This window comes from Schistocerca serialis, chromosome 5 (assembly GCF_023864345.2).
Source record: "Schistocerca serialis cubense isolate TAMUIC-IGC-003099 chromosome 5, iqSchSeri2.2, whole genome shotgun sequence".
Lineage (NCBI taxonomy): Eukaryota > Metazoa > Arthropoda > Insecta > Orthoptera > Acrididae > Schistocerca > Schistocerca serialis.
This window is the reverse complement of record NC_064642.1, coordinates 513,228,327-513,253,819: the sequence shown is the minus strand read 5'-3', so window position 1 is coordinate 513,253,819 and position 25,493 is coordinate 513,228,327.

The window sequence follows — 25,493 nt, the reverse complement described above, 5'->3', positions numbered from 1 at the left end:
TGAACTCCTAGATTTTCACTGCAGATTTTAGTGATTTTTGTGCTCAGCTCCAAGAATTTAGTCCACACTTGCTAATGTTCACAAATAATCAGCTTGCACTACAAATTAGTCATCCTGTGACACAGGGTGAGTTGAGGGTAGTGGGGGTGGATCACCCCTTTTTAACTTTCTAGAATTTCCTAACCTCAAACCTTGCCTAATCATCATTCCCCAAATCCTTCAACATTGAAATCAAATGTACATCTCCAGAAAAAAACAGAATCCATTACCATAAAACTGAACCCAACCTTATAATCCTACCTGCTGACAAAGGCCCTACCACCATTGTTATAACCATAGGCATTACCTGGTGGAGGGACTCCACCAGTTGTCAGATATGTCCACTTACAAACCTTACCACAGTGACCCAATTCTAGATATCTGGTGCAATCTCCGTTCTCTCCTCATTTCCTTAGGCCCATCCCAGAACCTCTGCCTTGAGTTTATCACCCCCTTCGTCCCCACCACTCCCTGCTCTCCTACCTTATATAAGTTTACTAAGCCCATAAAGCAAATGACACAGGACATTCCATTGTGGTCAGTTACTGTGCCCCACCGACAGAATATCTGTGCTTGCATACCGACACCTTCAATGTATCACTTATATCCAACCTTCCTGTATAAAAGACACCAGTCATTTCCTCCACCAGCTCTTCACAGTTCCTGTTCCTTTACCTCCTGGCAACTGGCTCACCTCTGTTGATAACACCTCTTTCTACACTAACATCTGACATCCCAAATGCCCTTGGCCTTGCCGTGATTGAACATTACCTATCCCAATGCCTGACTGACTCCAAACCTACAACCTCCTTCTGGGTCACCATGGCAAACTGCATCCTCACCCATAATTACTTCTCTTTTGAAGAAGGCATTACCTATAAACAAATCCACCGTATGGCAAATGGTACCCATATGGTACCATCCTATGCCAACCTATTCATGGACCATCTAGAGAAATCTTTCCTAACCCCCCAAAATCCCACACCTCTCACCTGTTTCAGATTCACTGATGACATCATGATCTGGACCAAGCGTGGGGACATCCTCCAGAACCTCAACACCTTCTCCTCCATTCGCATCACCTGGTTCTCCTCAACCCAAAAAGCAACCTTCCTTGATGTTCACCTCCACCTCAAGGGTGGATATCAGTACCCTTGTCCACTTCAAACTTACCAACCAACAACAATACCTCCACTCCAACAACTGCCACCAAGTCCATACCAAGAAGTCCCTTCCATACAGCCTAGCCACTTGTGGTCATCACGTCCGTAGTGATGTGCAGTCCCTCTCCAAATATGCCAAGGGTCTCATTGAGGCTTTCACAGACCAAAATTATCTTCCTGTGCCTTGTTTCTCATCACCTGCTGCTTCCCACAAAGCCATCACAAGCTGTAAAGGAGCACTCTTCTCGTGAATCAGTAGCACTCGTGACTGTAGGAACTAAATGACATTGTCCATCAGGTTTTTGGCTACATCTTGTCATGCCTTGAAATGAGAAATATCCTTCTCACTATTGTCCCCACCCATTCCTCAGTGATAGTCTGCTGCCTTATGAACCTATGCAATATCCTTGTCTATCCCTACTCCACCCCTGCTCCCAATCCCTTGCCTCATGGCTCATATCCCTGCATTAGATCTGCATGACATGTCCCACACATCCTCCCCCTACCAACTACTCCATTCTGTTACAGGCTTCTCCTATCCCATCAAAGACAAGGTTATCTATGAAAGCAGCCATGTGATCTACAAACTGCAACCACTGCATTGCTTTTTACATAGGTATGTCAAGTAACAAGCTGTCTGTCCACACGAATCGCAACTGCCAAACAGTGGCCAACAGACAGCTGGACCATCCAGTTGCTACACATGTCACCCGACATGATGTGCTTCACTTCAATGGCTCCTTCACAGCCTGCATCATCTGGATCCTTCCACCCAATACCAGCTTTCCCAAATTTTGCAGGTTGAAACTGTTCCTACAACATATCCTTTGTTCCCGTAGTACACCTGGCCTAAACTTTCACTAGCCGTGTCCTCCACCTGTCTATCCCTTTCCCAACTCCCACTTCAGCACGACACATGCCTTCTACTCTGCCAACACACCTACAGTCTTTTCTCCTTCTATATTTCTCTCCCCTCTCCCTTTACTCCCCTGTGCCCTCCCCAGAACAGCCTCTCAACTCTGCACCCAGCAGCACTATCCTGTCCCCACCACGTCCCTGCATGCCATCACAGGCAGCACAGTGCCCCATGCAGCCATGGATTACAAATATACATGTGAAAGAAAGGTGGTGGAAGAGGTAAAAGCAAATCCTAAGAATGACCAAAATGCTAAGATCAGAGTTAAAGGAAAGTTGAGAGAGAGTAGTCACAAGGAATAAGAAAAGGAATATATACTGACAAGTGTCATATATTGGATATCTAGAAAATGGAAGGGATGAATATTCAACAGTTCTATACAAAGCATGGATCATTATACATTGGACAATATTGCCACATGAAGTCTAAGTCAAATTAGTTTGGATGCTAACACAGATAGAATACCAAGTGTGCCAAATATTATCACAAACAGAAAGGATCAGAGACCAGAGAAAGAAATGGCACAACAAATAAAAGAGGGCATGTTTGTTGGCATGAAGAAGAATGGAGTATTGTCTACAAATTTATCTCTGTAGCCACATTGTATAATATGATGGCAATAGAGAAAGGCATAGCAGATGTTAAGTAGGTAACTAATAATAGATCTTTTGCTGTGATGTAGAATGTCAATTTATAAATGTAATACCCTTTATGATTCTATTAGTAAATATTGATCAAATGAAAAACTATTTGTTTTATTGTAAAACTAATATTATGTAGAACATGTGTAAATAATATCAAGTTGTAAAATATGCTACAGAATCATTTTGTATCACAAGTTATGTAAGCACCAGCTGAGCTGAGTGGGCCGCGCGGGATTAGCCGAGCAGTCTAATGCGCTGCAGTCATGGACTGTGCGGCTGGTTACGACAGAGGTTCGAGTCCTCCCTTGGGCATGGGTGTGTGTGTGTGTGTGTGTCCTTAGGATAATTTAGGTTAAGTAGTGTGTAAGCTTAGGGACTGATGATCTTAGCAGTTAAGTGCCATAAGATTTCACACACATTTGAACAATTTTTATGAGCTGAGTGGGGAATAATAGTAGCAGTAATTACGGTGGTAGCAGGAGGCACCAGTCACCTTGTTGGAAGCTCAGTACATCAACAGTGTATATATTAATAATAAAATACAGTGTATTACTTAAATGATTCTACAGCTTTATTCTGGGAAGAATTTCACTGTTGAAAAAACATAGTATTTGCAGCAATAGAAAGCTCATCTAAGGGAACTGTATTAGTTTTATCAGTAAGTGAAGCAATGGGAGGTTACAAACAGTAGTACTCAATCATGGAAAAAAACACAAGCACTGAGGCACTATACAGCAAGATAGAAATCAGTGGTAGTGATGGGCTTTTTGCAAGACTAGTTGACAGTCTTGCAAACTGAATATTATGAACAATTGTAAATTCAGCCAGGCACAGACACAAAATACCATTTCTGGTGTACTGTGATCAAAAAATATAATCAGGATGAATCACAGTAAAGCCAATACTAAAGGAATTCAAAAAGGTTTGCAAAGTTGTCTCTAATTTTTTTATTTTTTGTAGGAGGAGAATGAAATTTTTTTGAACATACTCAAAACATGTAGCTATAAGTTGGTACGTGAAAGAATTTTCTTTGATTTACAGGTGAGCCATAATGGACCATGAAGTAGATGTCAGATTGTGACAACAATCAGTAATGGAGTTCCTCTTCAAGACCAGCGATGACTCTGCCACATCGATTCACAGGGAGATGCTCCATGTTTATGGATCGCAGCAGTATCCAGCGGTAGTTGCAGAGGTTTAAAGAAGGTGATTTCTCTCTACTGGACAATCCACAATGTGGAAGACCATCAATGGCAGTGAGTGATGTGAATAAGGTGACTATTGATCAAATCATCCAAAATGACAGATCTGTGATGACACAAAAGCTTGCTGAAATGACTCGTTTTGTCATTGGGTAGTGTGGTATCACTGGCACAGTCACTAGAGTGCAGAAAAATCTGTGCATGTTGGGTGCCTAGATTATTGACAAGAGAAATGAAAATGAGGAAGAATGTGTGCGAGGGTCTCATGAAGACCTTTACTGAAGAGTGGAAACAGTGTTTTGACGGCGTCATTACCCAGGAAGAAGCATGGTTGTTTTTGTCTGAACCTGAGAGCAAAACCCAATCCATGGAGTTGCGTCATCCAGGTTCCCTTCAGAAGAAGAAACCAAGACTTTCATGAACAGCAGGTCGAAAGGTGATGACCTCCTTCTTCTGGGATCAGTGTGGTGTCATTTTCATTGACTTTTTGGAACCTGGCTCCACAATTAACTGGGACCATTACTGTTTGTCATTGGACATGCTGTGATGTGCCATTAAGACCCAAAGAACACAGCTTCAGTGTCAGCTCATCAGACTACACCATGACAATACCAAACCCCATAAAGCCGTTATGATACGGGAGAATATCAGGAAAATGGGTTGGTAAATTGTTCCTCAACCTCCCTACATTCTGGACTTGGTTCTGTCTGATTTTTACCTCTTTGGTCATCTGAAGGCCCACCTGAGCGGTAAAACATTTGATAGTGAGAAGTATCTTATTTCCTGTGTCAAGTGATGGTGTAAAAGTCAATTCCCAGAATTTTACCAACGTGCATTTACATCATGGAAAGAACGTTGGGCCAGATGTGTCACAGCTGATGGAGGATACATTGAGTAGGCTCAATGTGTAGCTAAATGTTTCAAGTATGTTCACAAAAAATTTCATTCTCCTCCTGCAAAATAATAATAATAATAATAATAATAAAATAAAAAAATAAAATAAAATTTGAGACGACTGTGGAAAACTTTTGAAACACCTGTTGTATATACTCACTACGTAGTAGTATTCAGTTGTAATCTGAACATGAAATTAATCAAGGACACATACAATTGATACCAAAAAAAAAACTGGATTGTCCAAGCTTGAACAGTAACTAGCTGAAGTTGTATATTGGGAAGGTACATGAAACAAAACAACAAACCGTGCAGCTCCAAATATATAATCTCTGTCAAGTCTGTGCAGCACCGCCTAAACTGAATGTCCCGAAAAGACTCTTGAAGAGGTCAAATGATGTAATTATAGCCATCTTCAGTATGTCTTCATCAGCCACAGAAATTTGTGTGTAGGCCTTGGCACAGTCTAGCACACTAAATATAGTCGTGCCATGTAAAGCATAATTAATTATAGTCTCTCAACAGGGGTACAAGATAAGTCAGGAACTGTTCTAGCATTAAGGGCATGATAATCTCCACATGGACACTATTTTCCATAATTTTTGGGCAGGAAGAGTAGAGGCGATGGCCATGGACTACTAGAAGGGTGAACGATGCCCTGCTTCAGCACAATCTTGAATCCTGCCTTGGCAGTAGCATAATGGTGTGGTTAAAGGCACCTTGGCCTACATAAAATTGGTTTGCCTGCAGTAGTCTTAATATAGTGCACACTGCTGTGATGTACCTCTTTTGGAGTGCCTGGAGGCCTTGTTAACCTGGGAACTGCTCCAGCAGGTTGGCGTATCTGCTGCCTGCCGACTGGATAAACTTATTGCTGTGCATCACATCACTGTGATGAAACATGGTAGCAGCCAGGCCAGTGATGTTATCAATGAGATGTGCATTGGCAATGTGTGGCAGCAGATGGTAATGTGTGGGGAAGTCAGCAACAGTGATTGGTCCAGTCACAGCCACCATGGTAAAGTTCCAAGCAAAAACATGGCATAATCAAAAGTCTAATTCTGTGTGTTGCATACCATAGATTGTTATGATCTAGTTGTTGGACACAGAGAGTAGAATGAAGCCAATGGCCAATATTTAGGCAGCAGGGTCCATTGATAAATACGTAAACTAGATCCTGTATGCACTAGAATTTCTCTTTTCTTGTGTAATGTGCATGAAATGTAAATTATTAGTCTCATTACATACAGATCATTAGCTCTGCTGTATACGAGACACGTCAAGTTTGAAATGAAATTAATGATTTACAAAAGACCTTTTTACATTATTTTTAGGAAGTTATGAATTATTGATTAACAATTATGCAAGGGCATCTAATAAAAATAAATATAACACTACAATATTTCTTATATATTATCATTTTACAAACTGTAAAACTGTCTTCCTCGAATTTTTCAATGGTATAGTAACATTTTTATATTAAAATGTTAGGGAGTAAAAGCTTTAAGTTATATGATGGGAGTTCAAATTTCTGTTGTGATGAGTACCATAGCTATAGTTAAGGCAGTACTTTTCCAGTTTACATTGGTTATTTTATACAGAAATCAAAATTTCAAAGATGTACAATGAAGGAATGGTTATCATTTTTAATTGCCTCAATAATGGGTGACATAACTCATTTTTATGGGTAACATACATGTTTTTAACGATTTTCTTCTGTTTGTGGGCTTTCCCCAGAAAATCATTCATTCCGTAATGAATAATTGATTCAAAATATGAGTGGCACCACATAAAATAAATATTGCAAAAGTTAGGGCATTTCATTTATTTGTCAAGAAGTCTTTATGTGGCTTCCAGTTAAGACTTTTGTCAAGGTTTAGGCCCAAGAATTTCTCGTGGCTTTCTTCTGTCATCAGCTGATTATTACGAGCTATTTTTACAGGACCTATTGCTGATTATTTAGAGGCAAACTGCATTACCTGGGTCTTCATGACAGTAAATTTTAGTCCATTTTTATGGAACCAGGATTCGAGTTTCCCTATAAAATTTTGTATACTATCTGGAATTTTTTCACTAGTCATTTTCTATCAGGACTGAGGTGTCATCTTCAAACAAGGCTGAATGAGCATCAATATTTAACGGTAAATCATTGACACACAACAAGTATTGAACCCTGTGGGCCCCTTGGGAAACTTTTTTCCATTTGGAGTAGGAGTTAACTGAATTTGATGTTAAAATAACTCTTTGTTTCCTCGCTATCAGATAAGAATTGAACTACTGTGTAAAGCAGTATCCCTGATTCCACAGCTCTTAAGCTTTCAATCCCTTTTGAAGAGATGCAGGGATGATGCCTGACAAATGGATGTACCTATGTCTGTTTGCTGTTTGGGAAAGCACATGGCAAAATGCATTCGTGTACCTGGTCTCCAGCTTTCCAATTACACCAGCAAATGTCATACGATGGCTGTGCTGTGCAATTTGCTGCTGAGGAGTTTTTGGAGGAATGACTTCTTGATCCTCTATGCAGGTGTCCTCTAACATTCCAGGAAGAGTGTTGCTCACTGATTTGTTTGCTCAGGGTGTCAACCTTTCTCACAAAGCAGTCATAATGCCACTGTAGCTGTTGATGCACTGTTACATGCTGCCGCTGCTGTACTGCATGGGGACAGCATGATCATGTCCTGAATTCTATCTGGCAGGTCTGCTACAACATCTAGTGACATCTCTGTCTGGGATGCTACAATGGCTTTTACTTGAGCTAGCAGTTAGCGTCTCCATAGAGTGCACAGCAGTGTCGTGTAATGTTCTACAATAACCTCATTGCACAGGTGTTGGAGATACTGAGATGGCTTTCAGTCCCCAATGTCTTCCTGTACTTGCCTCACACATACTTCCTGTGAGGTGGATACCCTGCATATCAACTCTGGCTTGAACTTCTTGTATGGCTCTGTCCCAGGAAGTGAGTTTATTATATAATGAACTTGTGCAGCATATTGACAGTCTAGTTGGCTGACCACTAGAGTGAATTTTGTGGAGTGGGTGGTTATGCCAGTGCAGAAAAAACTGGTCTCAACTTGAGCAAACCGTAGTGTTGGATTGTGTGGCTAGAATGTGAGAAGTTGCACTGAGAGTCTTGATACGGTGGGTAAATCTACCATCTTTGAAAATTTTGACTCTTGCAATAGTTCCTCTGTTATCACAGGGTTACTCACATTAGATGGATCATGTTGGGGTCACCACTGTGCCAAGACAAGTTGATAGACTTCCGAACTGAACTCGGAAAGGTACAGACTTGAAATATAAATACCAATGCACTATGATCAAGGAATTTTTTAAGAACAAACCACAGGAAAGCTTATACTGATATGCTGAACAGTCATGTTGTGCTATAATCTGAACATGAATTGAATCGAGAGCAGATTCAATTGCTACAGAAGAAAATGGATCATCCAAGCTTAAACTGTAACTAACTAAAGTTCTATATCCGTAATCAACTGTCACAGAACGTTGCACTGCACCAAAGTGCTCTCAGTGGCCATAGTGTGAACTCGTTTGACAGTTACAACAAACAAATCAGCTGACAGTTTGTTGACAAGGTGTGCCAATGTATACCACTACAGGCTGTTACACACAGTTATTTTTACTGGTTAGTATATTGAAACAATTAAGAATGGCACACAGGTCATTGTTCTTCCAGGAATTTGATTTAAATTTGAAATATTTACCAGGGTAAGAAAACATGGTGTCGGATGCTTTTTATTGTCTTCCTATGAGAGTCAGAGGGTGCTATGCAAACCCAGAAGTGCCTGGATGAAGAATGTGCCATATAGTGAGAGTGGAGTAGGGTGTATTTGTGAGGAAACTAATATAATACATTCCCGTAAGCAATCTAAAAGACTGAGTCTCCAGATTGAACAAGTGAAGAGCTCCATTAATTTCTTTAAAAAACTGCACACACACACCCACTGTACTGTAACTAGCATCCCTAAGAGGAAGGTTGTGTGATGCACATGAGTTTGAGTCCTATTGTGGCACACAGTATTAACTTGCCACTTGCAAACATCGTATCCTTATAAAAAGTGAAAAATGTCTTGAATGTAGCAAGTCAGCATTTCGTGCACACATCATGCACTCTTTCTGATAAATTTTCAATAAAGAACAGATCTTGAGGCATCTGGACAGTGTTCAGGAAGTTAATTAAATATTAAGATCTTGTGTCTTTTCTTCAATATTTGGCAGAAGTAGAGTAGTGATTACCATTATTTTCATCGATATAATCACTTCCTTTCTTTTGGAATTCACAACACAATTGTGTTGTGTTTTAGTTAATCATGAGAATTTCATCGCAAATGGAAGGAAGCTGACAGTAAAATACAGTATCAATTTGCTCTTTCAGGCAAAGAAAACCAATGATAATCTAATGTCACACTCAGCAGGGTTTGTAATTCATGAAGCACTTTAAATCCACTACTCTGGTGCAATAGTGCAGGAACTGCATTTTGATGGCTTGTAGCACATCATGCACACAGTTTAGTGAAAAGTCAGCCATTGAAAATGATCACAGAATTTTATGTAACTACCTTCTACCTGTAGACATGGCTGTTCATTTGCACTAACTAACATTTGCACCAGAGAGAGTTCCTGTTCAGCAATGCTTTTTCATTTGTGTTCATTCTGGTGTCACCAGGTTTAAAATATCACATGCCAATGGTATAAAGACAAATGTTTTGTGTTACATAAATCACTTTTTTGGGAATTTATCAAGGGGCTAGGATAGAAGCACAACACATGGCTCCCCTTAAATATGAATTTTATTGCCAAAAGGAAAACATGAGGTAACTGTAAGGATGAAATTATCAGGCTAAATGAATGGATAACTAGATAACAATTATAACTGATGCTATCAAAATATAGATTATGAACCTGCAAGAAGAAAAAAGTGAGCACAACTGCTAAAACTGCACAAAACTGAAGTCCAACAGCCACATACAGGAAGTACAAAATCAAGAAAACCATGAAAGCAATGTTTTATGTGTAATAATTACATTCAAGTTCTTTCTACTACAAATTATGGAAGTGTAGTGCAATCCATGTGAAAAGAAAAAGCACAGTGAAAATAAGACAGAACAAGAAAATTTATTGATGCTGATAAATAGTGAATCAAATGTGACTATGGTCAATGAAAATTTGCTAACCACAAGGACTTCTGGCATGTGTGAAGAAACAGGATAAAATAAACAATGCAAAATGAGATGCTGTTCACTGCAAAGGTAGACACAAAATCAACAGCTTCAAATCAACAAGAACTAGTACAATCAAAATACACGCAGAAAGCCAAGGATGGAACATAGCTACTGAATTTTGAAGTAGAAGCAGTCTGAATTTAACTTGCATAGTGAAATCAGGTGCAATATTCTGTACATAGACATTAATAAGCCATGAAAAAATTTCCTCGTTAAGCATCAAAAATTTTTATGTTTTCATGATGGGAAGAAATAATGTTGCAAGAAATGAAAAACAAAATATGGTGCTTTCACTTAAAAGAAGACATGAGGTAAGAAATACAAATTTCATCTTTTTTAGTGCCATATCATCCTACAGATACAAAGAAGGTAACTGTGAAGAAATTATGGGTAACAAAAGCAATACTTCAGTTAATTAATGAGAGCACGAAGTACAAAAATGTTCATGGAAATTCATGAATCCAGAAATACAAGTCACATAGGAATGAAACAAAGTGGAAGTGCAGGGAAGCTAAGGTGAAATGGCTCCATGAAGAATAGGAAGATATCAAAAAAGAAATGACTGTCAGGACAGACACACCATGTAGAAAAGTCAACACAACCTTCGGTGAAATTAAAAGCAAAGGTAGTAACATTAAGAATGCAATGGGATTCCACTGTTAAATGCAGATGAGAAATCATATAGGTGGAACAGAAGAAAATTGCCCGCAGCTCATGGTCTTGTGGTAGCGTTCTCGCTTCCCGTGCATGGGGTTCCGGGTTCGATTCCTGGCGGGGCCAGGGATTTTCTCTGCCTTGTGATGACTGGGTGTTGTGTGTCTTTCATCATCATTTCATCCCCATCGACACGCAAGTCGCCGAAGTGGCGTCAACTCGAAAGACTTGCACCAGGCGAGCGGTCTACCTGACAGGAGGCCCTAGCCACATGGCATTTCCATTTTTTAGAAGAAAATTAAAGCATTTGAGATGTGGTGCTGTAGAAGAATATTGAAAAGTAGGAGGACTGATAAGATATGCAATATGGAGGTTTTCCATACAACTGGCAAGGAAAGGAATATATGAAAAATGCTGAGAAGAAGAAGTGACAGGACTGTAGGACATCTGTTAAGACATCTGGGAATGACTTCCGAGGTATTAGAGGGAGGTACCGAGTGAGGTGGCACAGGAGTTAGCACACTGAGCTCACATCCGGGAGGATGACGGTTCAAACAGGCATCTGGCCATCCGGATTTAGATTTTCCACGATTTCCCAAAATCACTTCAGGCAACTACCAGGATGGTTCCTTGTGTAGTGGGAACTTCTGCTACCAAATGTACCAAGATCACCAGATGTAGTGGGAAGAGGTAGAAGGCACCGTATTATGACTCATCCGAGCTTTCCAAGTGATTTATTGTTTCCAACTACAGTGCCATGTTCCCCTCTGTCTGCGTCACCAGGTCCTGCAATGCTGAGGACACCACTTCGCTGCCTGTGAAATGGCTTGGCACGGAATGGTTGCCACAGACCCGTGCACACACTGTGTGTCGGCCATGTATGCCAGCAGAGTTGCAGCATCGTCAGGATGCTGGCAGTTGACTCGGCAGTCTGTGTCCCGGCCAACTCAGCGACGCTCGGTGTGAGCCGCACTTGGCCAGCTGTGTGTTTCTTACTGGCGTGGCTGAGATCATGGCAACAACAAGCACCCGCGATCCAGCGTCCGAATCTACAGCCCTCGCCTCATGATGCCTCTGGCATGTGTTGGAAGCCAGGACAAATGCCCACAGTGGTGAGCTGTGGATTGGCCCGCCACTGGCTGGCTACAGACTCCACGTTGGCCTCAGAGGCTCGAACCAGTGACCTGCCGTGGACTGTAATGCTAGCGCCCCATCTGCTGCTGCATGCAGCTGGTGGTGTGACATGACTCGCCATCCAGGTGAGCTGCCACACTTGAATGAATCTTGTTAGAAACCTGCACCTATTTATACGCAGGTTGTGCACCTCTGTTTTGCCATACGCGCTGCTTCACGTCACATACTCGTAACATGCTAGGTTGGCCCGTGGGCACCTTCTGCCTGTGATTTGTGACATGCAAAACCGCTATGAATACTCTTTCAGCAATTTGACGGCCCTGTGGTCTCTATTTTACTTCGCAACTTTTGGTATGCATAACTCACCGCAATCTGGCTCACACCTGGCTGTAACTTGTGCTCAGAATATTGCACAAAACTAACTTTCCCTATCCTAAACGATGGTACCACTACATTATTCCCCTCTTCGGAAATATCCAGTCCTCAGGTCAACCCTTAACTAACTTTTAACTTGTTTTGGGTCAGCACCTCACTATTAGAAAACTTAAATGTGGTCTAGTGCCCCTTAAAACCATGACATGAAACAAAACATAAAAATTCCTTACTGGATGACTGCTCGATCAACCCCTTACCTACTCATCTCATGCCCTCATTATCCAATCCACTGGGACTTGGACTACCCTTGGTTCCCTCTTGGAATTAGCTCTCTGCCTGATGAGGAAGAAAATAACACATAACAAAGTTAAGGCTGTGATGACACTTGGCACAGAGGTGCTCAAAATGATCGTTATTTGCCATTGCCTTTCCCTATACTGAGTGACATTTTGCTCAAGCTGTTCAGCTGATATGAGCCCCTCTTGCTCTAAAATGAACTGGTTTGTGGATCTCAACAGACCTGGATCCAGAGTCTGACTTAACAAGGTCAGATTCTGCCTTGGCAAAAACTCTAAAGTGGCTGTGTCACCTTCAATTGCGTGACTCCTGAAATTAATGTTGGCAGGTGGAAGGTTGGTCCTATTATGTTACACTTAGTTCCATTGATTAAAATTCTGCTCCCCTTGAATTCTATATGTTTTGCTCCTGCAAATACTCCCCACTCAAAACAACTTGCTATTACTACCAAGTTTCTCATAGGCGGAGAAGATCCAATGCATCCCGACCCATTGCAAGCTCAATTCTGGCTCCACAATGTCCCTTGGAAGTCTATTCCCTTCCCCCTGGCCAAAACTAACTGCACTGGGCATCTCTCCAGATTGGTACTTACTACCCTGGCTGGACATACCATTACCTTCCCACTATGGCAGCTTCGTAATTCCTCCCTTGCCATCTCAACGTACCGGTTTCTAGTTTTCTGAGATCAGCAATGCCTCTTTAGTTTTCACTTCCACAAACTTGCTCAATGCTCCCCACTTCACTGGATATGAGTGGACCATGTAACACTGAAACCTCGCGTTCTTTCCCATTACCAGGAATTGGACCAAAATATACACTCATGCGCGGTCGGTTGTTACCCTTACTGTTGCGACATGGTAGCAAAACAGCAAATTCAGCTTGCTGGGCTCCATTATTACATACAACCCTGATGGTAGTTCCTTCTGCGCCTTGCGCAAACATGTGTAAATATTGGTCCAGTGGTAACAAATCGGTACTTATCTAGCCTTCCAATGCGTGATGCAGCACTTCTTGCAGATTTGTTATTACTCCCTGCACATCCCACACACAGTCAGCTACTCCTTGCAAAAGTCTGGTTAACACCACCCTGCTATCTAGCACTTCTAAATGCCCCTGTAGAGTTCCCAGGTTACAATTTATTACATCCTTCGACGCCTTAGCGTATTACACTACCTGCCCTGCTAATGCACGGAGCAACCACGTGTTATTCAGGACTTCCCCTTCCAATGTCCCTATTTGAGTTGCATGCCAAGCTTCCGTTGCCCTACTCTCCTCTGCGAGTTGCCTCACTGCTTCCACAGTGTTGTTCAGTTCTTTTATATCGCTCTCTTCTGTGGTTCCATAACTGTCTTTAAAATTTTTCCCCCTGCATTCAGCCATTCTCGTTTCCGTCTTACCCATGGCACCACTTCCTCCATCCGCCCTACCTGCTTCCATAGTGTCTTATAAGTTTCATGCAATTTCTTATACTCCCCTGCAACTTCCTTCAGCATTCCCTTGCCCTCTGCACATTGCCTATGCTCTTCGAACACTTCCTCAAGCCTCCTTCCTTCATTTCGGATTTCCCATATGTTCCATACCAACCTTTATGCCCACTGGTGACTCAACACCACCACATCTTCCTGCCTTGAGTACATCACACCCCCATCCAGCTGCTGCACCCATAAGGTGCCCACCCGATGATGAAGAGATGAAACACCGCCAATGCTCCCCTTACAGCGACCTGAGGACAGGGATCACGATCACCCTTCCTCCCTCTTCAAAAGGACTGCTGTCCGCAGCAGGCTATATTCGAAAATACATTTAAAAAAAACTAGAAATACTCTACTACTTTCTGGACCACATAGCATACGGTACTTTATGCTGTACTCTATCTTCCTGGTTTTCTCTGTGCTTAGCACCTCCCTTCACTCTCTCTTTCTTCCTCTTTCCTTCCTGTGACACACGTGGAATCACATCCCAGTAACCCTTAAATGGCCATAACCGCCCAACGTGTACTATCATTGTTCTAGTTGGCAGATGAAACTTAACATTAGTGGGGGATGTGGTTTAAACAGCTTGGTATGGCCCTTCATACCTCGTGAGGAACTTCTTCATTTTCCCTTTTTGCATATAGGGGCTCAACAGCATTACCCATTGCCCCACTCTATACTGCAGTAAACTTCCTTCCTTTCTGCTTTACTGTGTCTTCCTGCCTTTCCAAAGCCTTTATATTCGCCTTTTGTACCCGTTTCCAAACATCCTGAATTGTCCTTGCAAATTTATGTACAGATTCACTGGTCCTTCCTTTCTGTAGCCTCACCAAATCAAATGGTGATGGCATTTTTCACCAATACACTACCTCATATGGGGACAACCAGTCTTTGTATGTACTTTTGCATTGTATGCATGCTTCAAATACTTGTCCCACTGACGGTGATGAGAATCCACATAAAAACTCAGCATCTTCCCAATTGTTGTGTGTACCCATTCTGTCCTTCTGCTGGCCTGTGGATGGAACACGCTCATCCTCAACTTCTTTACATTCAATAATTTACACAGTTCCTTCATTAAATCTGACATGAAGTTGGTCCCTTGGTCAGTAATTATTGTCTCCGGTACACCAAACTTCAAAATCCGGTTGTTTACTAACACTTGTGCGACCATTGCTGCCTTTTGATTTGGCATACCCACCATCTCCATATACTTCGTAAAATGATCTATTATTGTCAGAACGAATCTGTTCCCTGATGTTGTTCGCCTGAAAGGTCCTAAGACATCAATCCCCAGCAAAGAGAATGGACATGTCGCTTCCGGTAATCGTTGTGGCTGCATCTGTTTCCAACTCCAATCTGCTCTCTGCGCACATGGTATACAATTCTTGACATACTGATCCACATCTCCTTTCCTACCTCTCCACCAATACCTCTCCGCTACTCTACACCTTCCATGACCAGATAACACATGACCATGTGCTTCCTTTAAAACCTCATCCCTCAACTTCGCTGGCGCTACTACCCTTGGCCCTAACTTTGTTTCCCTGCACAGAAGACTATCGTACATATTAAATTATGGCTGTGTCCGATACAATTTACAATCGTTGTTCACTTCATGTTATTCTTGCCATACTGCTAGGTCATAACCTATGACTTCCACTTTTGCCACCTTCCTACTTAGTGCATCCACATTACCATGCTTCTTCCCTTACACCACCTCGTAGTCGAATTAACTAAGCCTCACAGCACATCTAGTGAGTCTAGTGGACAGATCCTTCAACCCTAACAACCACTTCACTGCAGCATGATCTGTCACTACCCGAAATCTTCTACCATATAAATAACATTTAAAATATGTGATTCCATACATTACACTAACTCCCTATCAGTTGTTGAGTAATTCCTCTCCACTGTGTTCAACTGCCTAGACACATAGGCTACAGGATGTTCTTTCCCATCAATTTCCTGACTAAGAACACACCCTAATGCTTGATTTGATGCATCGCATGCTAGTATAAACTCCTTTTCAAAATCTGGAAACACAAGAACCGGACTTGATGTTAACACTTCTTTCAGTTTGTCAAACGCTTTCTGACACTCTTCTGTCCACTCAAATTTCACACTCTTCCTTAACAATCACGTCAATGGCTGTGCTAAATCTGCAAACCCTTCACGAACTTTTGATAGAAATTGCAAATTCTGATGAATGGCAGCACTTCCTTAACTGTTTTTGGTTCCCAAAAATCTCTTACAGCCTGTACCAACTTGGATCTGTTCACACTCTGTCCTTACTGATAATATGACCCAAATATTTTACTTCTTCTAATGCTAAATGACACTTCTCCAGGCTCAACGTCAAACGAGCTGCTCTTAACTTCATAAAGACTTCCCTTAACCATTGCCTACGTTGCTCCATACTACTTGAAAACGCTATAATGTCATCCAAATAGACCAGACACTGTCGTGGTTTCAAGCCTCTCAAGACACTGTGTAACAACCTCTGAAATGGTGCTGGAGCATTTTTCAAACTGAATGACATTCTAATGTACTGGTAATGGCCTCCAGGAGTAGAGAAAGCAATTTTTGGACGATCGTCTGGAGCTACTCCTAACTGATGATAATCACTTGTCAAATACATCGTAGAAAAGTACTGGCACTGTCCTAAGTGATCTAAAGTCTCCGATATGTTTGGAATGGGGTATGCGTCCGTCACTGTCTTATTACTGAAGAATCGGTAGTCACAACAGAATTTGTATTTCCTAGTTCCATCCATAGATTTTTTAGGCACTACAACAATGCCCGCTCCCCAATAACTTTCACTATGCTCTATAATACCGTCCACAAGCTGCTGATCACTGAAATCCTCCACAATTGGATGAAAATACCTCGGTATTCTGTATAGTTTATGGTAAACAGTTGCTTCACTCCCTGTTGGTATTGTATGTTGAACTAATGGAATTGCTGGTAATGGCCCTTGTGGAAAAAACAAATCCTTAAGTTCCCACTAGACACACACTCATGTGAATTAAGCCTTAATGCTAATGTATGCAGTTCAATTGGTTTATTCAGTACATTGAACACCCCTCGTGACAGCTATGCATTGACAACAGTTTCCCCTAGCTGACTTAACATTCCACCAAGTTCCACAGTTTGTTGTCCAAGGTCAATTTTCACATGATGTTGATGCAAGAAATCTACTCCTAGGATCATGTCATAGTCCTCACTGACCCATGGTACTACCTCCATGCATGCATTAAATCGGACTTTCTGTATTTGAAAGTTAACTGCCACCAACACCAAAGGCGTGACCTCCTTATCCCCCACTCCACGCAACCTATAATGTGGTGGGTCTAGCTTCCTTCGTCCCATTATATTCCTAATAGCCACTGACACTTCCGCCCCTGTGTCCAACAAAATCTGAAACTTTTTAGTTCCTATGGATCCTACCACTGAACATTCCACCTCTGCATATGTATTCATAGCACTGAAATTAAACGGGAGCTCCCTTAGGTGGGCCTTGGGCCCCTTCTGCCGTTTAACGCTTGTCCACCTCTCCTATCTCCACTTCTCCATCCTCCCACCCCTTCCTTTACCCCTCGGTGACTGGGTACATTGCCTCTGCACATGTCTCATAAGACCACACTTAAAACATTTCACAGTCACTGTAAACACTGTTTGCCTCTCACGTACCCCTGTTGTCATGTATATTTCCTCACATTGAATTGTGAGCTGAATGGGCAAATACAAATCTTTTGGAGTCCCTTCAAGCACTTTCTGTGACATATGCGCTGGTATCCCTCTCAAAAATACATCAAGTGCCCTTTGCTTGGCCTCCTGCAACAGAATACTATTCGCTTCATCGCTCTGATCCAACTCATAAGTATACTCATTAATTTCCCTTATCCTGTCTGCAAATTTCTCCATCATTTCCCCCTGTCTCTGTGACATTGTACTTAACCTCTCTCTAAAGTACCAAGCGCTATTCTCTTTTTTGTACCTTTGTAAAAGCCCTTCCTTTAACTGTTTAAACTGTCCTGCCTTCCTTAAGGTCTCAGAACACTTTACATATGTTTTCGCTTCACCCGTTAATCTAATCTTGGCTATATGTAACAACTACTCATCACACCAACCATTCATCGCCACTGAAGTCTCGAAGTCCTCCACAAATGAAAGCACATGCTCAATTTCCTTGCCAGAAAACAGAATAATCAAACTTGCAGCAGCTGGATCAATCTCCTGCAGCCTAGACAACAACAATATATCAGGTGTGGTTTCCCACTCACTTCTAGATGTTAATTCATTTCTCAACTGTGTATTGTCTGCTGTCAATTGGGCTACTTTTTCCAACAAAATCCGTACTGCTTCTGCTTCTGACACACCTTGCGTCCCTCACTCTGTCATTGTGTTGTTTTCATTCCCAATTAGATCCGAAACAAAACTTTTAATTAAAAGAATCACCTGACTTCCTACATCTCAGTATCATCATCATCGGTAACATCATACTCAAACCAATACAAAAGTAATTAAATGCCACGAAAAAAAAAAAAAAATCTTACTGCCCCAAATACACTAACACGTATTCTGACAAAAAAAAAATAATAATAATAATAATATGCCTACGCAAAACATCTAAAATGGCCTGCCATGAACCATACTCAAAAACACAAACAGGCAAGAAAATGTCCAATACTCAAAAGATAACTGGTCAATACTCACCACATCTTGTGAATGTAATGCGGGCAGTGGGCTCAGACATTGTACTAGACAGATGACATCTGCATTTCTGACATCAAATGTAGTGGGAACTTCTGCCACTGATGTATCAAGATGACCAAACGTAGCGAGAAGAGGTAGAAGTCACCGTATTAAGACTCGTCCAAGCTTTCCAAATGCGCCTCTGTTTTCCCATAATCACCACTTCGTGTCACATATTCATAACCCGCTAGATTGGCCTGTGTGCACCTTCTGCCTGTGATTTGCGACATGCAAAACCACTACGTACACTTTTTCAGCAATTTGACGACCCTGTGGCCTCTATTCTACTTCGCAACTGTTGGTATGTGTAACTCACTACAATCCGGCCCGCATCTGGCTGCAACTTGTGCTCATAATATTGCACAAAACTAACTTACCCTATCATAAACAGTAGTGCTGCTACACTTGGAAGGGGTACAGCCTATTTCCATCCTCATCCTTGACACAAGCCAAGCTTGTTCTCTGTCTCTAATGACCTTGATGTCAATGGGACATTAAACCCAATCTTCCTTCCTTTGTTTTACTAGAGGGAGCTGTTGAGGGTAAAAACTGTTGTGGAAGACAGAGATTGGAATACATCCAGCGAATGATTGAGGAAGTAGGTTGCAAGTGCTATTCTGAGCTAAAGAGGTTGGCAAAGAAGAGGAATTTTTGGTGGCCACATCAAACCAGTCAGAAGACATAGATTGTGACTCAAAAAAAAGAAGTCATCATGATCTGGCAGAATGGTTCTGCATAAACAAAGACATGGAAAAAGCAAACACAGAGATAAAATATATGCTGCAAAAAATAAAAATAAATAAATAAAAAATAGTAAACCTGGAAAGACTATGTCAATTTTAATTTGATGGCATATGCCAGCTGAGGGACAGTAGATGTACTGATAATGTTTTCAGTGTCATCTGCTAACAGATAGCATAGTGACATACTTACCAGAGAGCCATCTGTGTCTGCCCTTTAATAGAGAATGCACACAGACAGAAGACTCAGTGTGATGCGAAGATGTGAAGCAAGCAGGCAACCATGCCACGGAAACGCCCTCATGCTTCCTATAGACAACTGAGTGAATCTGAAGGGGGTCACATTGTGGCCTTCCAAGTGGCAGGATTGTTCTTTTGAAGGACTGCCAATCAAGTTGGATATGCTGCATCAGTTGTGCAATGATGCTGGTATTAGCGATCACTTGAACATTCTCACACCCGTAGATGAGGTTCTGGATATCCATGCAGCACAGATGCCCACTAGGATTTTTGCATTGCAAGGGCAGCAGTGGCAGATCATACAGCAATTACAGTACAGATAAGTGGGCTTGTGAGTCCAAATGTGTCAATACAAGCTTTTGCGAACCGCTTATTGGCAGTGGGACTATGGGCACACACAACTGTAGCCCATATTTCACTCACACCACAGCAGCAACATACACAGATCAATTGGTGCTGTCACAGACTCACTTAGAATACGGAGTGGTGTACAGCAGTCTTCAGTGATGAAGGCATATTCTGCCTCTATGCAAGTGATGCAGACCTTGTGAGCACTGTCTCGTAGAGTGCATTCTTCCAAAACACTGGCTTCATCCCAGGCCTTCAGTCTGAGTGCAATATGCTATAACTCTTGTCCACATTTGTGTTTCTGGAGGGGACACTAACCAGCACTCAGTACATGCAGAATTTTGTAAGACCCGTTATTTTGCCATTCTTGCAAAAGGAAGGTGATGGGTTGTTCCAACAGGATAATGCTCACTCACACACTGCCCATGAAACTCAACATGTTCTGCAAGAGTTGCAGCAACTACCCTGACCAGCAGCATCTCCAGGCTCATCTTCAACCAAGCATGTGGGGGTACGAAGGGACAACAGGTGACACATGTGACTCATCAACCAAAAAACTCTTACAAAACTATGGGAACAGGTTGAGCAGGTGTGGCATAACATGTCCCAGGAGAGTATCCACAGTCTGTATGATTAACTGGATGTCAGATTCAGTGCCTGCATTGCTGCCTGTGGAGGCTACACCATGTACTAATAAAGGTGTTTCAGCATGGATCGATTCCTGGTACCTCAGTACTGCTTGTGCTATTGATCTGTAAATGTAATCAATTCATATAATCCATATGCACTGTTGCAACAATAAATCCTGAGTAAATTGGAAACCTCTAAAAAGGTGTACTAGTTGTTTTTCAGCAGTGTATAAGCAGATGATTTGAAAATGTGACTATTGTAGACATTAGCAGTTTGGAAAAGAGAGACCACACTGCATGTTGTGTCCATCAAAACAAACCAAGAAAACTTTGTAACACCAAGAATTTTAGAAAGACTACAGAAGAAAATAAATATGAATTGCAATACTTCAGAGACAATTCCTCTCAATGCAAAAAATTGGATATTATTAGGAGACTCTATGTGCAATCAAATGTCACTGATGCAGTACCTCACCTCTTCAAGATGTATTGTTAACACAAAGGAAAATGCCAATACAAGCATTTCGTAGAGTAGTGCAGTAGCAGAGACAGACACAACACAAGTATCTGCAACAGCAGACACAAGGAAACCTATGCTTCTCAATGACATCTTATATCCCACCAGTTCCCATTGTAGTCACTTGCACTGTCAAAGAAGGAGGAACTACAGAATATGCTCACAGAATAGAGTCCACAAAAGGAAAATTATATGAAAACTCTACATCAGAATATTCATTATATTGGTAACAAGAAACAAGAAGCAGTTATACTCCTAAGTGAAATACAGCCAGACATACTATGCAGATCCAACCATAAAGGTGGTGAAGTTTCTTTGTATTTAAAAACTGGAATTCCCCTAAAGACTGTAAACATTAAAGGTGTGAGGTTACCAATAGCTAAAGAAAAGAGTTTGAATTACTGGTATAATGACAGATGACTTGAAGAGTTTTTGTTTACACAGCTCACCAGGTGGCAAGATTAACATTGTGGGAATTACACAATTGATAATCGACAGTGCACTGAGTGCAGTGTGTCTTTATATAACTACATTCATTAATTCTTGTTTTTGTTTGGTATTCGCTGATGATCTACATGTGCTTTGGCGGCAACTGGTAGAGTTTGTAATTCGCGTGTGTATGAAAATAATAGTTCAGTAGTAAAAAACAACAAATATGTGCCTTGTAGTGATATTACTGTGAATCTAAATGAACAAATAATCAGTCTGCAGAAAACTGTGCAAGTCCTACATAAAGAAATCATATACCTGAAGAAAGAAAATCAGCAGCTAAGACTCACTCACAGAGCATGTGGGACTTCAGAAGCAGTAAATAACAAATTGCAGATATCGAAGGTAACCTGTACTGTAAAGGAACCTCCGCTCTGTGAAACGGTTCACCATAATAATAGCTTAGCAGTAGTAAATAAACCACCAAGAAGAGTAAGGTTCGCAGACGTAAACAAATATTCTCAGCTGTGCCTGGTAGAAGACAGTGTAAAAACCTGTAGAGTGAACGTAAGTAAGTTTTGTGAACTAAGTGATGAACAAGAAACATTCGCATCAAAACAGCATAATGCCAAAAACAGCATAAGTAGCTGCAGTGTGAATGTTAGCAAGTTTCATGAACAAAGTAGCAAACAGGAAACATATGCAGTGAAACATAATAGTGCTAATAATTATCAAAAAGAAATTCAAACAGGAGTGAAGCAGGGTGATGGTCAAAATTTAGTACGCAAAACCCGTAAAATTACCTTATTGAGTGATAGCCAAGGTCGTAATGTTTCAAGTTACTTGAATGAAAACGTAAATCTTGAGTGTCTGGGGTATGTGTATCCTTCAGCAGCAGCCAAGGATGTCTTGCAAAACACTAACAAAAAGGCTTCTGAAGCTGATGTAGTCGTAATTATGACTGGATAAACGACATAGTGAAAAACAACAGCGTGAATTTAATAAAAGGTTTAAGAAGCACATTACCAAGTATCACATCGATAAAAGTGTTTGTTGTCGATGTTCCATTTAGATATAATCTTACAAAACGATCCTGTGTAAATCGTGAAGTATTGGAAGTAAACAAACGGCTATATCACCTGAGTTCGAAATTCAAAAATACCTCAATCATTAAAGCTAGCGAGTTTGACAGGGAGTGCTATACGCAACAAGGATTCCACCTCAACAACCAAGGAAGAAGATTAATCTCAAAACTGATTACCAAAACTGTAAGTAAAGAAATGGCCACCTTTACAGTAATACTGCTGGGCCAGGGAAACCTGTAAAGTTTGCTGGTCTGTCTGGCAAAATATTAACAGATATGTTCCAGCAGGATCAAAATAATCTTCAAACCTTTCACTCTGAGCCCAGAAAACTAGATGCATCTGAACGTTGTCAAAATGGGGCCTGGCCTTAAGAAGACAATCTGAACCCTCTTCTTTACTGCCCAGGGTTATCAAATATAGTCTTCTGTTCTTACATATTAATATACAGTCTTTAAGAAAGAAGTTGGGAGAATTGCAGTACTGGTTAGAAACTTCCAACTGTGGTATACTTAGTGTAAATGAGCACTGGCTATATTCATCAGAAATTGACCCCAATATTCCATTTGGTTACTCCTTAGCTAGTAGTTACTGCTGATCAACAATTGGACTTGGGGGTGTTGCAATATATATTAAGAATTGACTACATCTACAATACTTTACTATTGATGTCACAGACACCACCTTTGAGGCTGCAGTTGTACATATTCCTAAACATAATATTATTGTTGCATCTGTATATCGCACACCATCTTCTAGTGAATATGAATTTATAGTAAATTTAAAAAAACTGTTAGTCTTACTAACTAAGCCTAAATATAAATACCAAAGACTCTTAATTTTTGGTGATATTAATATGGATATCAGGGTACAGTGTCATTATCATATTGGAATTCTTGGATAGCCTAAGGGCTTTTGATTGCTATTGTCTAAATGATAATCCTACAAGATATAATGCATGCTTAGACAATATAATAAGTAATATCCATGAACATAGTGTTGAAATTGGAATAGTCAAGTTAGGCCTAGCTGACCATGATGGCCTATGGATTACAGTTCCAGTCAGCATTCCAGATGAACAACACAAACTGTTAGACCTATGAATGAATGCAACATAAGAGAGTTTAGAACTAGATTAAGGTCAGTTATCTGGAATGACATCTAATACAAAGATATGTGTGTGAATAACACAAGAAAATTATTTATAGAGGAAAGTGTAAGAATATTTCATGTCCCAGATTGGTAAAAAGACAGAATAATAACCAAGCTCATAAACCACAGAGACTAAATAATTGGTTTACACCATACCTCAACAGCATCAAGATTATGCTTCTTATGTTTAAGGACAGATCTCATAACAGCAGCGAGTACAAAGAGATGTACATTAGAATAAGGAAAATTTATAGATCTGAAATAAAATGTAGGGCGAATGATAACTATATTCTTAAATCCAGAAACAGCTGTAAAGCTGCCTGGGAAGTAATTAAAAGTGAAATAAATAGACCAACAACTCAAGTAGCTACACCCATAGCCCCAGATATCTTAAACTCACACTTTGTTAACTTCAGTTTACAACAAGAGTTGTCTCCCCCCAACGCCATGCTTGATGCTAAAACTCTTTTAGGTTCAGATAAGAATGTAGTTCATAAATTCTGCTGGGCAACAGTAACTGAAAATGATATTAGCAATGCAATAGGCAAACTAAGTAGTTCCAGGGCAGAGGACTTCTATGGTCTGTCAAACTTTGTCATAAAGAAGATATCAAGTGATCTTCTGTCCCCTCTAACCACTCTCATTAACCGTGTATTACAGCAAGGGATATTCCCCGACTGTTTGAAAATAGCAGTAACTATTCCCATATTTAAGAAAGGAGATAAATCAAATCCAAGTAATTATCGCCCTATCTCATTAATTCCAATAATATCTAAAATAATCAAAGACTGTGTTCACAAACAAATGAATCACTATTTTGAGAGGAAGAACTTGTTAAGTAACTCAGAGTATGGATTCGGGTCTAAACTATACACAGTTAAAGCAGTTGAAAATATTGTAGGTGATATATATGATGGCTTTGAAAATAAATTAATCTCTTGTGCTACTCTCCTAGAGTAAAGCATTTGACACTGTATCTCATAGTACTTTGATCATGAAATTAAGACACTACGGCATGGAAGAGGACACCCTGAAATTATTAGAATCCTACTTAAGCAACAGAGTACAATTTGTTAGTGTAAATGGGCAGCTGTCAAACCCACAAACAATAAAAAGAGGTGTGCCACAGGGTTCCATACTTGGGCCCTTCCTGTTTGTAGTGTATGTTAATGATATGCCACAGTATTTACCCTGTAAAACAGTCCTCTATGCAGACGATACAACTTTTATCAATTCAGGACAGACTCTTGAGTCTGTATGAGAAAAGAATAATATAATATTTGAAAAATCGCTTCATTGGTTTAGTGCAAACTCCCTATACATAAATGAAACAAAAGCTGAGGAAATATTCTTTAATTTGAAGGTATCAAACAAAGAAAATAAGTCTGTTAAACTGTTATAAATAATGATTGACCATAAACTTAGCTGGGATAAACATATCTCATACGTCTGTTCTAAACTTGCACATGCTATGTTCCTAATTTATAAGCTTAGGAACAATGTCAGCCAAAACTTACTGCTGCATTCATATTTTGCTTATATCCACCCCCATCTTTCATATGGTA